General features: G+C 36.8%; 1 protein-coding gene across 2 annotated transcripts in view; it reads right to left on the reverse strand.

Moving 5' to 3' along the window:
- Positions 1-15,541, reverse strand: part of FILIP1 (filamin A interacting protein 1) — a 182,897-nt gene that overhangs the window by 71,074 nt on the left and 96,282 nt on the right. The gene's annotated exons all lie outside the window — the stretch shown is intronic.

The raw sequence follows: 15,541 nt of genomic DNA on the forward strand, positions 1-15,541 counted from the left end.
TCTTGAGAAAATCACCTGTTTATAGGTTTTATATCATATTGACTATGGATCTCATTACATAATGGATGTATCACTACTAAGTGACGAACTTCCTAGTTATGATGGAGCTAACATTTGGTCAATGTATTCCCATCTTGTCATATACTTGTTTTTCTAGTACTGGTGATGGGTATGAAGTATCCCGACGTCATGCCAACTTATACCAAAGAACAACCTGGTGGGTAAGAGTTGCAGTCTATAGCAATAGAATAGAGTTTTCCCCTTTGTTATGCTAACTATGGATTTGAAATTATAAGCCTGGCTCATTATCATGGTATTCTACACAAGGGAGCTAATTAGTTAGCCTTAAGATAGGAGCATTATAAAGTTTGTCTTTCTTGAAGTTTCTCAGTTTTATTGCTTTTTCATAGTCTCCAAATTAATCTAATTCCAGATGGCTAAAGACTATTATGGAAACGTCAATAGACTGGAATTTGCAGATTTTCCCCCTGTTGTCTCTGCCACATTTGCATGTGCTCATTTCAAGACAAAAATTGGAAAATATTAATTTTGAAGAAATAGTAGTTCAGAATTAGCAAGAAAGTTAAAGTCAGAAAATAATTTAATGGAAAGGCAATGTGCTTCCATGGAGAGTGAAAAAACATAAGCATAGACACAGTACCAGGCTATCTTGTACAGTATCTTTGTGCAGCTTAGAAAAAGGTGCTTACTTCCTCTAGGAGATACAGTCTGAGTCAGAATGCTGCTTACGTAGCAAGGAAAGAAAAGGCTGTGTTTCAACCCCTGTCTATCCTCTTTCCCAGACACCCTTGGGCAAGCCATAACTCCATTCTGTAGATGGTGGCCCTGTACTGAAGGAGCGTAAGGTCTGTCATTGGTTATTCGTTTTCAGGCAAATAATATAAATAAGGAGATTTTAGAAATGTAAATCGGTAAGTATTTCAGTTCAAAAGTTTAAGCTATGTGGTTTTAATTAAATGTAAATATTGTTGGTATCTATCTTCTTGACCAAATCTTCTTAATAGAGAATTAAGAAAACAGTTTCTTTTGTTCCACCTGATACAAAATACATTCTTCTTCTCTCCCTAAAAATGTGCTTGCGCTAGAGTTGTATTAACTATGATATGCTACCTATACCACACATGTCATTCTTAGTTTAATTACTCGAGACACTAATTCCCAAAGAGAAAGAGGGTATGGTGGTATAACTCTGGGCATTATATATTTAGAACTGCACTATTCCTCATGAACTTACTAAAAGCTTTTTCATTGCTATAATAATAATCCTGGATGAAATACAAATGTTGACTATAAATCACTAGTATTTGAAGTAGTTTAATATAGTAAATCAATCATTATTATTGTGGTGCCTTTTTAATCAATGGGTTAATGAAATGACTATAATCATAATAAATTTTTTAACTAAATATATGATCCAATCTATGTAAAAAAAGGTCCTACATTTTGGGAATAAAACCACTTTACACTTCCATTTTAAGAAACTTCTTAATTTTTTTAAAGATTAATTTATTGGATGGAGTGTGTGTGCAGGGGGAGGGACAGAGAGAGAAGGAGGGAGAAGCTTGAGCAGACTCCATGCTGAGCACACAGCCCCCCGCTAGTTCCATCTCAGGACTCTAAGATCACGACCTGAGCCAAAACTAAGAGTCATAACTCACTGCGCCACTCAGGAGCCCTGAAACTTCTTAATTTTTATATAAAAGAATGAAATACAAAATGTAAGAAGGTTCCTGTCCTTAAACATTACTGTTTTCACATAGAAGTTTCATCAGAAGCAAGGAGTTAAATTCTTAGAATGCTGCAGCGATGCTTAAGTAGACCACTGTATTTAAATATATGTAAAAGGACTCAGAGGGAAGAATTCTTTGAAGAGGATTCTAGAGAAGAGAGAAAGGGGTCTATAAATTGTTCAATTTATTTAGTCCTGATGATGAAGAGAATAAATATGAGATTAGGGTATAAAAACCAACACGGAAGGGTCACATTCTTCTATTCCATCCTACAAGTTCCTCTTTGTGCCAAGAGAGACATATGGAAGCCAAGAACAACGATGTTCTGCAAAACTGTAACTGCACCAGATGGAGCAAGGGGTTGTCTCAACCGGCGGCATAAGGAACTGATTAAAAACATATGGGGGCAGCAAAGAGCTATTCTGCAAAGCACAGGGCCAACAGGTGAGTGTGTGATTCATCTTATAAAGTCAATAGAGGGTATCTGGGCTTTGCTGGGAAAGCCGGGAAATGGTGGGGTGAGGGGGAAGTGGGAGTAAGGCAGAATAAGAAGCAGAACAGGTGGAGTCACAACAGATGGAGCAGTTAAAAAAAAAAAGAGTTAAATCCAACCATTCATTCAATAAATATTTGTGCACATTCACTGTGGGCAATGCATTGTGTTCAGTATTGGAGATATAAGCTCATCCACAGAGATTAAAGCCTGGAAGGATATGAACAAATAATTGAAGTCTTAGGATGGAGGAGATACAGGGGGCTAAGAACTCCATCTAAAAATATACTTGACTTGAATACAAGGCTAAGGAAAATCTTCACAGAGGAAGTGACCCAAAAATCTCACACTGAGTACTTGAGCCAGAGAAAGATGGGAATTAGGGTGAGAGTGTTCTTGGCCAAGGGAAAACTGTAAGCAAAAGCCAAACAGATGTAGATGCATGGGCTGGAAAACATGAGGCTGGGTGATAAATAATGGACAACTTATGAAAAGCCTTGTAAACCAGGTAGTGAGCTTGCATTTTCTCATGGAACAGCTAGTAGCCTTGGAATTTTTAAGCAGCAGGACTGGGACATGGTCAGGATTGTGTGGTGGAAAGGTCATTCATTTACCCTGTTAAAAATGTACAAATTCTAAATCAACAAATGAAGAGATATTTCATGCTCATGGACTGTTAGAACAAATGCTATTAAAATGTCTATACTACCCAAAGAAATCTACAGATTTAATGCAATCATTATCAAAATACCAACAGCATTTTTCACAAAACTAGAACAAATAATTCTAAAATTTGTACAGAACCACAAAAAAACAAAAAACAAAAAACAAACAAACAAACAAAACCCAGAATAGCCAAAGCCATCTTGAAAAAGAAGAACAAACCTGGAGATATTGCAATCCCAAATTTCAAGATATACTACAAAGCTGTCATAATCAAAACAATATAATACTGACACAAAAACAGACACAAAGGTCAAAGGAAGAGTAGAGAACCGAGAAATAAACCCACACTTACATGGTCAATTACTCCGTGACAAAGAAGACAAGAATATGCAATAGGATAAAGGTAGTTTCTTCAACAAATGGGATTGGGAAAACTGTACAGGTATATGCAAGTAAATGAGACTGGACCACTTTCCTATACCATAGACAAAAATAAACTCAAAATGGATTAAAGATATAAATGTGAGACCTGAGACCATAAAAATCCTAGAAGAGAGCACAGACAATAATTTCTCTGATGTTGGCCATAATAACATATTTCTAGGTATGTTTCCAGGGGTAAAGGAAACAAAAGCAAAAATAAACGATTAGGACTATATCATAATGAAAAGCTTCTGTACAGTGAAGGAAACAATCAACAAAACTAAATTGCAACCTACGGAATGGGAGAAGATATTTGCAAATGATATATCCCATAAAAGGTCAGTATCCAAGATATACAAAGAACTGATAGATCTCAACACTCAAAACCCAAATAATCCAATCAAAACAGGCAGAAGACATGAATAGACATTTCTCCAAAGAAGAAATCCAGATAGCCAATAGACATATAAAAAGATGCCCAATATCACTCATCATCAGGAAAATACAAATCAAAATTACAGTGAGATGTCACCTCATACATGTCAGAATGGCTAAAAATCAGCAGTACAAGAAACAACAAGTGTTGGCAAAGATGTGGAGAAAAAGGAAACTTCATGCACTATTGGTAGGAATGTAAACTGTGTGGCTACTGTGAAAAACAGTATGGAATTTCCTCAAAGAGTTAAAAACAGAACTACCCTATGATCTGTTAATCACACTACTGGGTATTTATCACAAAAATATAAAAATATTAACTTAAAAGGATATATGCACCCCTATGTCTATTACAGCATTATTTGCAATAGCCAAACTATGGAAGCAGCCTAAGTGGCCATCAATAGAAGAATGGATAAAGAAGGTGTGGTATATAGGGGCACCTGGCTAGCTCAGTCAACAGAACATCCAATTCTTGATCTCAAGGTCATGAGTTCAAGCCCCACACTGGGCCTGGAGTCTACTTTTTAAAAAGGTGTGCTATACAACACACACACACACACACACACTGGAATATTATTCAGTCATAAAAAGAATGAAATCTTGCCATTTGCAACAATAGGTGGATCTAGAGAGTATAATGCTAAGTAAAATAAGTCAGTCAGAGAAAGATAAATTCCATATGATTTCACTTACGTGTGGAATTTAAGAAATAAAACAAACAAGGGAAACAAACAAAAAACAGAATCTTTACTTTTTTTCTTTAAGATTTTATTTATTTATTTGACAGAGAGATCACAAGTAGGCAGAGAGGCAGGCAGGGCGGGGAGGGAAGCAGGCTCCCCACTGACTAGAGAGCCCAATGTGGGGCTCGATCCCAGGACTCTGAGATCATGACCTGAGCCGAAGGCAAAGTTTTAACCCACTGGGCCACCCAGGCACCCCCGAAAAAAACAATCTTAACTATTGAGAACAAACTGATGGTCACTGGAGGGGAGGGAAGTGGAGGAATGGGTTAAATAGGTCAAGGGGATTAAGAGTATACTTATCTTGATACGCACGGAATAATGTACAGAATGGTTGAGTCACTATGTTATACTCATGAAATTAATATAACACAGTACATCAATTATAGTGGGATAAAATAAAATATCTCTGCAGATGATTTTAAAGCACAGCTGCACTTAGACAGATAGGCTTTAGGACAGATAGACCAATTCAAAACTAAAACCACTTAAAACATCTGCTACATGATAGCTTAAGCTTTCAGGTAGGGTCATCTAATTCTTAAGCACCTGCTTGACCCAGTGGTTTCTCATGTTTTCTCTCTGTTATCAGTTCCAATGATTGTTCTTCACCAAGGAATCATGATCACTTCACACCAGCAGCCTAAACCAGGGGAGTCCCTGGAAACCATTAGAGGTATTTGCCAGTTCTGAAAAACGAGGGTAACCAATCACCCCAGTTTGCCTGGGACTAAGGAGCAGGGCCACACAAAGCTGGACTTTTGAAAATCAGGATAGTCCCAGGCACACTGGGAAGAGTTGGTCATTCTAGGACAAAGTGGTGGACAGGAGAGGACGGGAGACTGGATAGTCCAAAATGTCCCTGTATCTAGCTATTGGCAGCCATAGGAGGCTTACTATATACTCAGGTACTGAATTTCAGTGACAGTGTCTCTAAAACAGCTTTTTTAAAAGGCAAAATGCCATTATCGATGATTATGCCTGGTGACAGGTTCAGCTATTTTTTAAACTTGTGGGATTTTTCAATCTTTGGGAAAATGCATAATGAGCTGGAAAGAATGCTTAGTTCTAATGCACATGTGACATAGTTTTTCCACACTTCTAAAATGGGTATGTGTATGATTCTGTGAGGACAGGATAAAATCAAGCTAAAGAAGGTATAGCCTTCCTAAAGCACAATTACCTGAAGACTTGGGGTAAGTGGGAAGGAATTTATAACTTTTTCAAAAATTAATACAGTTTTATGGGCGTCTGTGTGGCTCAGTCATTAAGTGTCTGCCTTCCGATCAGGTCGTGATCCCAGGATCCTGGGATGGAGCGCAGCGTTGGGCTCCCTGCTCAACAACAGGAAGCCTGTGTCTCCCTCTAGTACTCCCCCTGCTTGTGTTCCCTCTCTTACTCTCTCTCTCTCTCTCTGTCAAATAAATAAATAAATAATTTTTAAAAAATTAATACAATTTTAATATTCACTTTAATATTTAGGACTTAAAAGTTCCTAAACACTCTTGCTTCTTTGTATTATTTTGTTAACTACCTAACTATAACTATGGCAGTGAGCCAAGGATCCCTAGAAAAGATGGTCCTGGATGACAAAAGCATGACCATTCTGCTAATGCTTTCCTACTTGGGCAACTCCAATCCATGTTTTGTATCTAGTTAGATAAGGAAATTTATTAGTTTACTTGTCTCTCTTTCTTAGGCTGTGAGCTGCTTTGAGGACAAAGATGTATCTACAGTGTCTACTAAAAGAATGCCTGCTCATGTGATAGGAACTCAGTAAATATTTGTTCAAATAAAAAGCTAAAGTTAAATAATGTGAAGTCAGAGAAGCATAAACTGTCACTGAAAAATCTCAGAACAACCTTAGCTACATAACCTTGTTTAAAAGAGTTAAACAATTAATTACATTTTGTGAACTTCCACTCTTTCATCTGACATTTTTGTCTATAATTTAGGAGTCACTTTGTTCTTCTTAAGTTTACTACAAAAAGAAAATATGTTGTAGATGGGATAAGGGAAAAACAGTACTTTCTACCAGAATGTTACAACAGGAAATGGACTATCTTTAAATCTAATACAAATTGAATTATATTATTTACTCTTGTTAGATAAATATAAATACTATAAATATATTGGAAGAAAAAAGCTATGTAATTTATGATGATATTAGCTATTATTACAGGAATTAAATCCTTTTTTTTCTCCTGAATTTTATTTATTTATTTATTTTTTAAAGATTTTATTTATTTATTTGACAGACAGAGATCACAAGTAGACAGAGAGGCAGGCAGAGAGAGAGAGAGGAAGCAGGCTCCCCGCCAAGCAGAGAGCCCGATGCAGGGCTCGATCCCAGGACCCTGGGACCACGACCTGAGTGGAAGGCAGAGGCCTTAACCCACTGAGCCACCCAGGTGCCCCATCTCCTGAATTTTAGAACACAAAGTTAACATGATTAGTAACACAATCACGTACAGGGAGAAGATTCAAACATGGTTAGTTTGAAGGGCCAATGGGGCTAAAATTGTGTCTTTTGGTTTCTCCGGAGAAACTTCTTTCCATAAATATATGGTCAATAGTGCCTCAAAGTCTCTATACCCATGTTTATTAAAGATCACTCCTTCCTAGCATTTCAGACAGAATACCATCCAAAAGAAATATTTCATTAAAATGTTAAAAGCAGATGCTATTTTCATGTTAAAACTTGCTATTATCAACATTATAGCTTGAATTTTTTAAATAAGATACCTCAAAATCCCAATGATGTTTTTGCAGAAATAGAAAAATCCACCCTAAAATACAGAGGAACCAAAGAGCCAAAATAATATTAAAAAAGAACAAAGTTGTAGGCTCCAGAATTTCTGATTTGAAAACTTACTAGAAAGCTACAGTAATCAAAACAGTATGGTACTGGTATAAATACAGACATGTAGAACAGTGGAAAAGAATAAGGAGCACACAGATAATTCCTTACATATATGGCCAAATGATCTTCAATAAAAATGCCAATATCATTCAGTGGGGGAAAGGACAGTTTTTTCAATAAATGATGTTGGAAAAACTGATTATTCATATGCAAAATAATGAAGTTGGACCATTATCTTATGCCATAAGTAATAATCAATTCAAAATGATCAGAGACCTAAATGGAAGAGCTAAAACTTTCAGAAGAAAATATAGGGGAAAAACTTCAGGGTACTGGATTTGACAATGATTTCCTACATGTGACACACCAAAAGCATGACAACAGCAGAAAATTAGCTCAGTTGAAATGCATCAAAATTTAAAATTTCAGTATCAAAGAGCACAATCAACTGTGAAAAGCAACGGACAGAATGGGAGAAAGTATTTTCAAATCATATATCTGATTATCTATGAAGAGACTAATATCCAGAATATACAAAGAATGCCTAAAACTCTACAACAACAACAACAACAAAAAAACCAAAAATTAAAAACTGGACAAAGCACTTAAATAGACATCTCTCTAAAGCAGATATACAAATGGTCACCAAGAACTTGAAAATATGTTCAGTGTTTCTAGTCAGTAGGGAAATGTAAATTAAAACCACAATCAAACACCACTTCATACCTATTAGGATGGCTATCATCTAAAACACAGGGAATAAAAAACATTGGCAAGGATATAGAAAAATTTAAACTATTGTGCACTGCTGATGAAAATGTGAAATATATTAGTATAGAAAATAGTATGGTGGTTCCTCCAAAAATTAAAACTAGATGACCATATGACCCAGCAATTCCATTTCCGGGTAAATACCCAAAAGAATTGGAAGCAAGGAGACTCATGTTCATAGCAGCATTGTTGGCAATAGCCAAAAGGTAGACACAACCCAAGTATCCACTGACAGATGAATGGGTAAACAAAATGTAGTATATAAACACACTGCAATATTATTTAGCCTTTAAAAGGAAGGAAATCCTGACACAAGCTACAGCATGGATGAACCTTGAGGACATTATGCAAAGTAGAATGAGCCAGTCACGCAACACAGATATTATATGATTCCACTTACATAGTCACATTCATAGAGACGGAAAGAAGAATGGTGTTTGTCAGGGTTGGGGCAGAGGGAAAGGGAAGACAGAGTTGTTGTTTAATGAGGACAGAGTTTCAGGTTTGGAAGATGAAAAAAGTTCAGGATTTGCTGGGTCATATGGTCATCTACTTTTAATTTTTGGAGGAACCACCATACTATTTTCTATACTAATATATTTCACATTTTCATCATCAGGAGATGGATGGTGATGGGGTTCAGCAAGGGGAATACATTTAATGCCAATGAACTATGCACTTTAAAATGGTTTAAATGGTCAACTTTACATTATGTATATTTTATTACAGTTTAAAAAAATTAAAAGTACCTTATTTGCCACCAAAATAATTGGATAAGAAAAGAAAAAACACTCCCAATCCTTTATTTAGACATTACCATTTTAGAGAAAAAAGTAAAATTCCATGTAATAAACTATGAAAGTTCAGTCATATTTTCCTTATAATTAGTTAGCTGTATGTCAAAGTCATCCATGGATTTAAGCACATTTTCACTACTTATGTGGTTTTCTTCTTTTTACTTTTTTACACACTTCAGGATATTAATAGCACAACAGCTGTGATGTCCTGGATTAGAAATTAGATAAGGTCACAGGTTCCCCCATGCAGTGCTGTGATGCAACAGTGTATAATTTCTTAAATTCCAACAGACTACAAGCTTTTTGTTCTGTGCTAATCAAGCCCTTGGGAAGAGCCTTTAAACTCCTCACTCCTATATATAAGCAGGTCTGGCAGACAGGGTCCAGCTTTCTGTGAACAAGTTGAGAAGCTGAATTCCCTAAAATATGAGAAGTCATTGCTAAGGCACAACTAGATGATTATTTTCTCACTGTGGTTGTTTATCTAGCTCCATAAATCTAATCCCTTCAGCAAACAACACTAAATGAGAGCTAGGACAGAGAAAGCATCTGCACTCGCTGTGGTACCAGACATTTCCGCACAGACATCTCTGGTACAATTCTCTTTATTAAGTTAAATTTTGTTCACCTCTTTACTTTTCTCTATGACTGTCTCCTTGTTAAATTATCTCTAGAAGTTATTTTTCAAGCTTGAGCAAAAGCTTGTGATGTAATCCAGTCTGGAGGGCTGACTGGCAGGGTGGACCCACCACAGGGCTATTTGCATGAGGAACTAAGGCTCTTCCTGGGAAAGAACTCATCCCAGGGGAGGAAGGGCATCATGTTGGCTGAAGGACAATAGAGCAGGGTCAGAGGGGAAGGGTGAGTCTGAGGGCAGCATAGTGTCTGTCACTCCAGTCCAACCCCCTCAACCCATGCCTGAGTCTTGAGGTGAGGGATGGCCATAAAAGACCTAAATAAAACCGAGAGGAATTGGTAAATTAGAATTCAAGATATCATGCTTTAGTGGGGGAAGTAGAAAGGACCAGCCCTCTCTGTATCTTGCATTACGCTCTCCATGTAGACATCAGCTGATGTAAACAGAAGAGGAAGCCTTTGGGACACACACAACAGTGCTGGCTGTGCTTTAAGCAGGCGTGTACAGGGGTACCCATCATCACCACAGCGTGAGTAGGAACAAGGGCAAAATGGCAAATGCCAAATGGTAGCTCAGAGGAGTGTGCAGAACATGTGTACGTCGTCCTCTTGAGGACTTCAGCATATTATGGGAGGAACCTCAGGGAACCTGGCATTCCCACAGAACAGGTGGAAGCAGAGGCTGGAGAGGGAGATAAATTAGTTTCTTTGATCTTATTTTTATCCTGTGTCCAGTGAGGGCTGGGAAATTTAAGACTTTTTTCAGAAGAGAAAATATTTCAACCGAACAAGGTAAGACTGTATCATCTAGATAGAATTTATACATGAGGTTTATTTGAATCACATAACATAGAGTTCCTTCAGATTTGGTATGTTTTTGATATATTCATTTCAGCTTTTGACTTCAGTGAATTCTATGTTTATAACACACATGACCAACTTAGAACTAGAGTTTAAATTTTTGAAGAAAAATACAAGAAAATGTCAGCCACTATGAACCTACAGGGAATGTCACGCGGGATATTTACTGTTATAAGTACTCAAAAGTTAGTACTTCAAATTTCCTTTTAAGGGCTTGGGAATAGGACCATCTGCAGATGAATCATAAAGCCCCTCTCCTCTTAAAAAGAATATAATATACATAAGTTACTGTCTTTTCTAAGTATCAGTTGTTCTGGTGTACTGAAGATGTCTATTGCTATGTGGTTCTTTCAGCTGCTTTTCTTTTCATCTTTCTTTTTAAACGAGCTCATGACGTAAACTTAGAGGTAGTGTATTGCTTGTTTTTACTACAACTCATTAGAAGCGATGTGGTAGAAAGAATATGCACTTAGGAATCTTGAATTAGAAATATGCATTAATCCTACTGCTAGTGGGACTTGAAATGATTGAATTAGCATCCCTGAACTCAGTTTCCTTGCCTGTAAAATGGGCATAGCAGTGGCTACGTCACAGCTCCTATGTGAGCTAATGTATAAAGGTGCTTGGCAAATGTTAATTACCCTGCCCCTTGGGAGCCAAACAGATAAAGTGTGGCTCTGCAGTTTACTCCAGCCATGTGACCTTTGGCGAGTTAGCTCTGAACTTCGTTTCTCCATCTGTATGAGAATGAAATATATGTGAAGTGTCTAATGTAGTGCCTGGAATGCTATAGATGCCCAACAAAAGGCAATTTCCTCTTTTCTTTTCTCATAAAGGTAAACTGGCTGATGGGGGACACCTGCACTTACTGAGGAGCAAAACAAAAAGCCTTTCCACAAACTGAGTCAGTAAGTCAAGGTCCTCGTCCCCATTCCTCTCAATATCCAGTGACTGCACAAACCACTCCTAACAGTACCTGTGATTCCTAAGCCACAAACCTAACAGGCAGCTGGCAACCCCATACTGGCTTGTGCTGTGCTTCTGAGCCTCCTGCTCCATTTGCTGATGTAATCTGAAGGAGCAGCTTTCTCTCTAATTCAAGAATTTGGACTGCACTGTTTACTCTAGAGTCTACAGTTCCTTCAGCACCATGTCAAAAGATCATATTGCAGCAGAAGTGACTTACCATTTTTTTAAACTTTTCTGAGCCTTCTATTTAAAACCTGGCATCAGTAAGAACGTCAACACATTTTGTACTAGCACTCAAGTGAGAAGCAGACATTGCCTATAAATGAAGGTGCAACCAAAGTCAAGCCCTCAAGTCAAGGAAAATAAAAATAAGTACCAAAACCCCAGAAATGTTAATTTTTTAAAAAGTGCATCTTTGACATTTAACAAAATCCCTATAATTTCCTACTTGGAATGTCCTTTTTTAAAGAAAGGAGATCCTGAGAAAGCTACAAAATTTCTGTAATATTTATGATTTGCCAAAGGCTTTTTGTGGGCAATATTCGGTCCTCTAGTGACATGTCTTGGTTTGAAATGCCAAATCTACTTGCTCAAAGAGACATGTAGTTCATTGTATCTGCTCATACAATTAGTTCGCTTTTTCACTATATTGGATCAGAGATGGGGCATTTTCCAAAAAATTTTAAAATAAAAATATCTCAGAGGGGCACCTCAGTGGCTCAGTTGGCTAAGCATCTGCCTTTGGCTTGGGTCATGATCCCAGGGTCCTGGGACTGAGCCCCATGTGGGGCTCCCTGTTTCTCCCTATCTCTGTACTCCTCACTAGTACTTCCTCTCTATCTCTGAAATAAATAAATCTTTTTAAGAATCTCATGTATATTATTACTTACATGCTAGCATTTGGGAACTATGCAATACTCTGAAATCTGAGAATGGCCATTTCTGACACCTGATACTTTCCTAATTACTATACTCACTACTTAGTAATTTCAATGGCTCATTTTCTCCCTCCCCACAAGACTGAGAACTCCGTGAGGGCAGAGGTCTCTTGGTTTCTTCTGAGTCCCTAGCCCCTAGCACAGTGACTGACACAAGTGCTTACTCATTACACATTTGTTAAATGTATGAATAAAGCATGTGTGTGTGCACGCACATGTGTACGTTGTATATATGTACTCAACTTGTCCAACAGCAGTTTCCTGTGTTTCCCCTTTCTAAGCATGTGCATGTTCTCCTTTGAGAACAGAATAGCTTTTTAAAATTTCACCTTTTATCTTTCACTAGAGAAAGTTTAGACTCCAAAAGATAATGGCTGATTAGTCTCATTATGTTCTTGAAATCCCTATAAAATCTCTCCATGATTCATATTCCTTCTTGTATGCAAGGAACAAATAGAAATGAACTATAGGTGATGCCCATTACCAGCAGTAGTTATTCTCTGTAAGTTACCACAAACAGTGAATTAGAGAATACTGATTTATTGCCCCTCAAGTAAATACAGTTAGGCTTCTACATGCCCCTCATCACAATGTTTTCATCAACCAATTAATATATGACTTTGCTTCATGTGTTGTTCTGTTCAAAGATGAATGGATGAATGAAGAATGAATGAATGAGTAAATATACATAGGTAGTATCTGCTACTGTATGAGGTGAAGACTTTCTCTGAAATGACAAGAAAAAGGATAAGAGAGTCTATGTATGAAAAAAAACATAGCCAATTAAATGGCAAAAACGGAAACATATGTAATAACTATGATAGATACAGGGTAATTATCTTCAGTTACAAAGCATCCAAATGTCAGAAAAATCCTAACTAAGGCTTTCTGTTAGGACAAAGATTGTGCATAAATATGTTCATTACAATGTTACTTATAACTGTAAAAATATTGGAAACAACCTAAATATGCAATATGGAAATATTAGAGTAGAATATAATACTTCCATATGATAAAACATTTTATAGACTTTAAAAATTATATTTCAGGGGTTGTTGAATGATGTGGGAAATGCTTACAACAAATATGTAATCTAATTTCCATATACACTGTGTTTGCAATTATGTAAAAAATACATGTGAAGAAAAATACTCACCCAAATATTCACAATTATTCTTTTAAGCTAGTAGAATTATGAGTGATTGATGTTTTTTCTTATAACTTTTTTGTAATTCTAAATAAGACTTTCTCAAATTTTTTTCACTAATTCTCCTAATGAGACTTTTTAGATTATGTTTTATGATTACCAGGCTTATAAAATTTCAATACCACAGATAGATTGTAAATCTGTTTATGTACTATGATCTTTTTGAGTGTCACAAATCATTGTAACATCTAAAATTTCCTTGCCTCTCCTAAGAATCAGTATTCACCTTGGGAATAAGAAGAATGCATGTTCTAAATTATCTTTATTGAACTGGTTTTACTTTGATTATTAGATTAAAAAAATTAAAATCCTGAAATAGGTCATATCAACTCAGAGAAAGTTATAGTAGACTTTCTGGTCCTTTGGTATTTGAAATTTTGAAACAAGGACCTTTCTATCGTGCCTAATATTGTTTATGTAAGTAAACATCTATTCTGGCTAATATATTTGACTCTATGTACATAATATGAAACTAGTAACATACTTTGCAGGGAAGGACAGAGTTGAATTTAATGACAACCAATACTTACATTGCACCCTAGTATGGACAAAATTCTTTTCAGGGGTATTTTTTCTCTTAATTCCATTCTGCAGATGATTAAAATAAGGCTCAAAAAAATTAAATAGCTTGCCCAAGGTCATAGGATTCATAAGAAACAGAGTTATCTGATTCCAAGATATTTATTCCCTCCATTACGAGTTGCATATGAAAACACAATATAAGCACAAAGCAAGGGAAGGCCCTGGAATTAAACTCTCTGGATAATGTTCTCTGTCCTAACATTCATCCACAAACCGTGCCGCCACCATCTGGTCCAAGTTCCCCACACTACATAACTTGATTGGCTTGCCATGATCTTGCCAACATTTTTTGAGCCCTATCATCTTTTTAGTAACTTCCCTAAAAATGCCACACTTCTTTCTTTAAGCCAGAGCACGTGAGGCAGTGAACCCAATCCTGTAAACTTCCTTCTCTAACTCTCCAAGACCTCTTGCCAAGCCACTGCTGCTGGGAGACAGCCCTAGAGCCTGACTTATAGCAATGCACTTTGAAGTAGATAAAATATGCCCTCATGGACATCTGTCTGTTATTTCCTGCACTCACAGCTTTGTTCTTCTTTATTGCCAAAGAATTCTATGGATGATGTCACTTTTCTCTGAAGAGAGCAGGCCATCAGAGCTTTTCACTGACATAATTAATTATCTGTAGCTTGATTCTGGGCCAGAAAATTCTCAAGGCACAGCCCCCCAAAGAATTAACTCTACTGTGCTCGCTATTCTTAAACTTTTAAAGAGACAGGGTACCATATCTTTTTATTTATTTTTTCTTTTCTCAGACACTGATAATGGTATTTTTGTTCAGTGATATCAAGTAACAGAAAGTGAACTGGGACACTATTCTATGATTTCACAAGGAAGACCTTCGGTTCAATGGGCAGCAAAATCTAAAGGTCACTGCAGATCAAGTATACAAAGCAAAGCTTTTAGGGCTTAGTCTTAAATGCTACAGGAATGCATCACAATTACTGAATAGACTCTTTCGGGGATCTTGTGAATCTGCAGCCAGAAAAACGAGATCTCAACCAAAGCTAACCATGTTGAATTATCCACAAGGTGAAAAGATTGTTTACCACCCGCAACAGCCTAAAAACCTCAATTTACATAAACTTCACAAGATATAAGAAATTGCCAGAATGGTGACCAAATATTGTGAGAGTTCTTATCAGTTTCTTTATATAGATCTTAAAGCAAATTAGCAAGCTCATCCGAAAATATCATCTGCCACTCTATACTGGGTTTCAAGATTATATAAGTCAGCTCTTACTTGTCTCTTTTTTTTTAACAGATTTTTTTTTTAAGATTTTTTAAATTTATTTGACAGAGATCACAAGTAGGCAGAGAAAGAAAGGGAAGCAGGTTCCCTGCTGAGCAGAGAGCCCAATAAAGGGCTTGATCCCAGGACCCTGGAATCATGATCTGAGGCT

Source organism: Mustela nigripes, chromosome 5, assembly GCF_022355385.1.
Source record: "Mustela nigripes isolate SB6536 chromosome 5, MUSNIG.SB6536, whole genome shotgun sequence".
NCBI classification, from domain to species: domain Eukaryota; kingdom Metazoa; phylum Chordata; class Mammalia; order Carnivora; family Mustelidae; genus Mustela; species Mustela nigripes.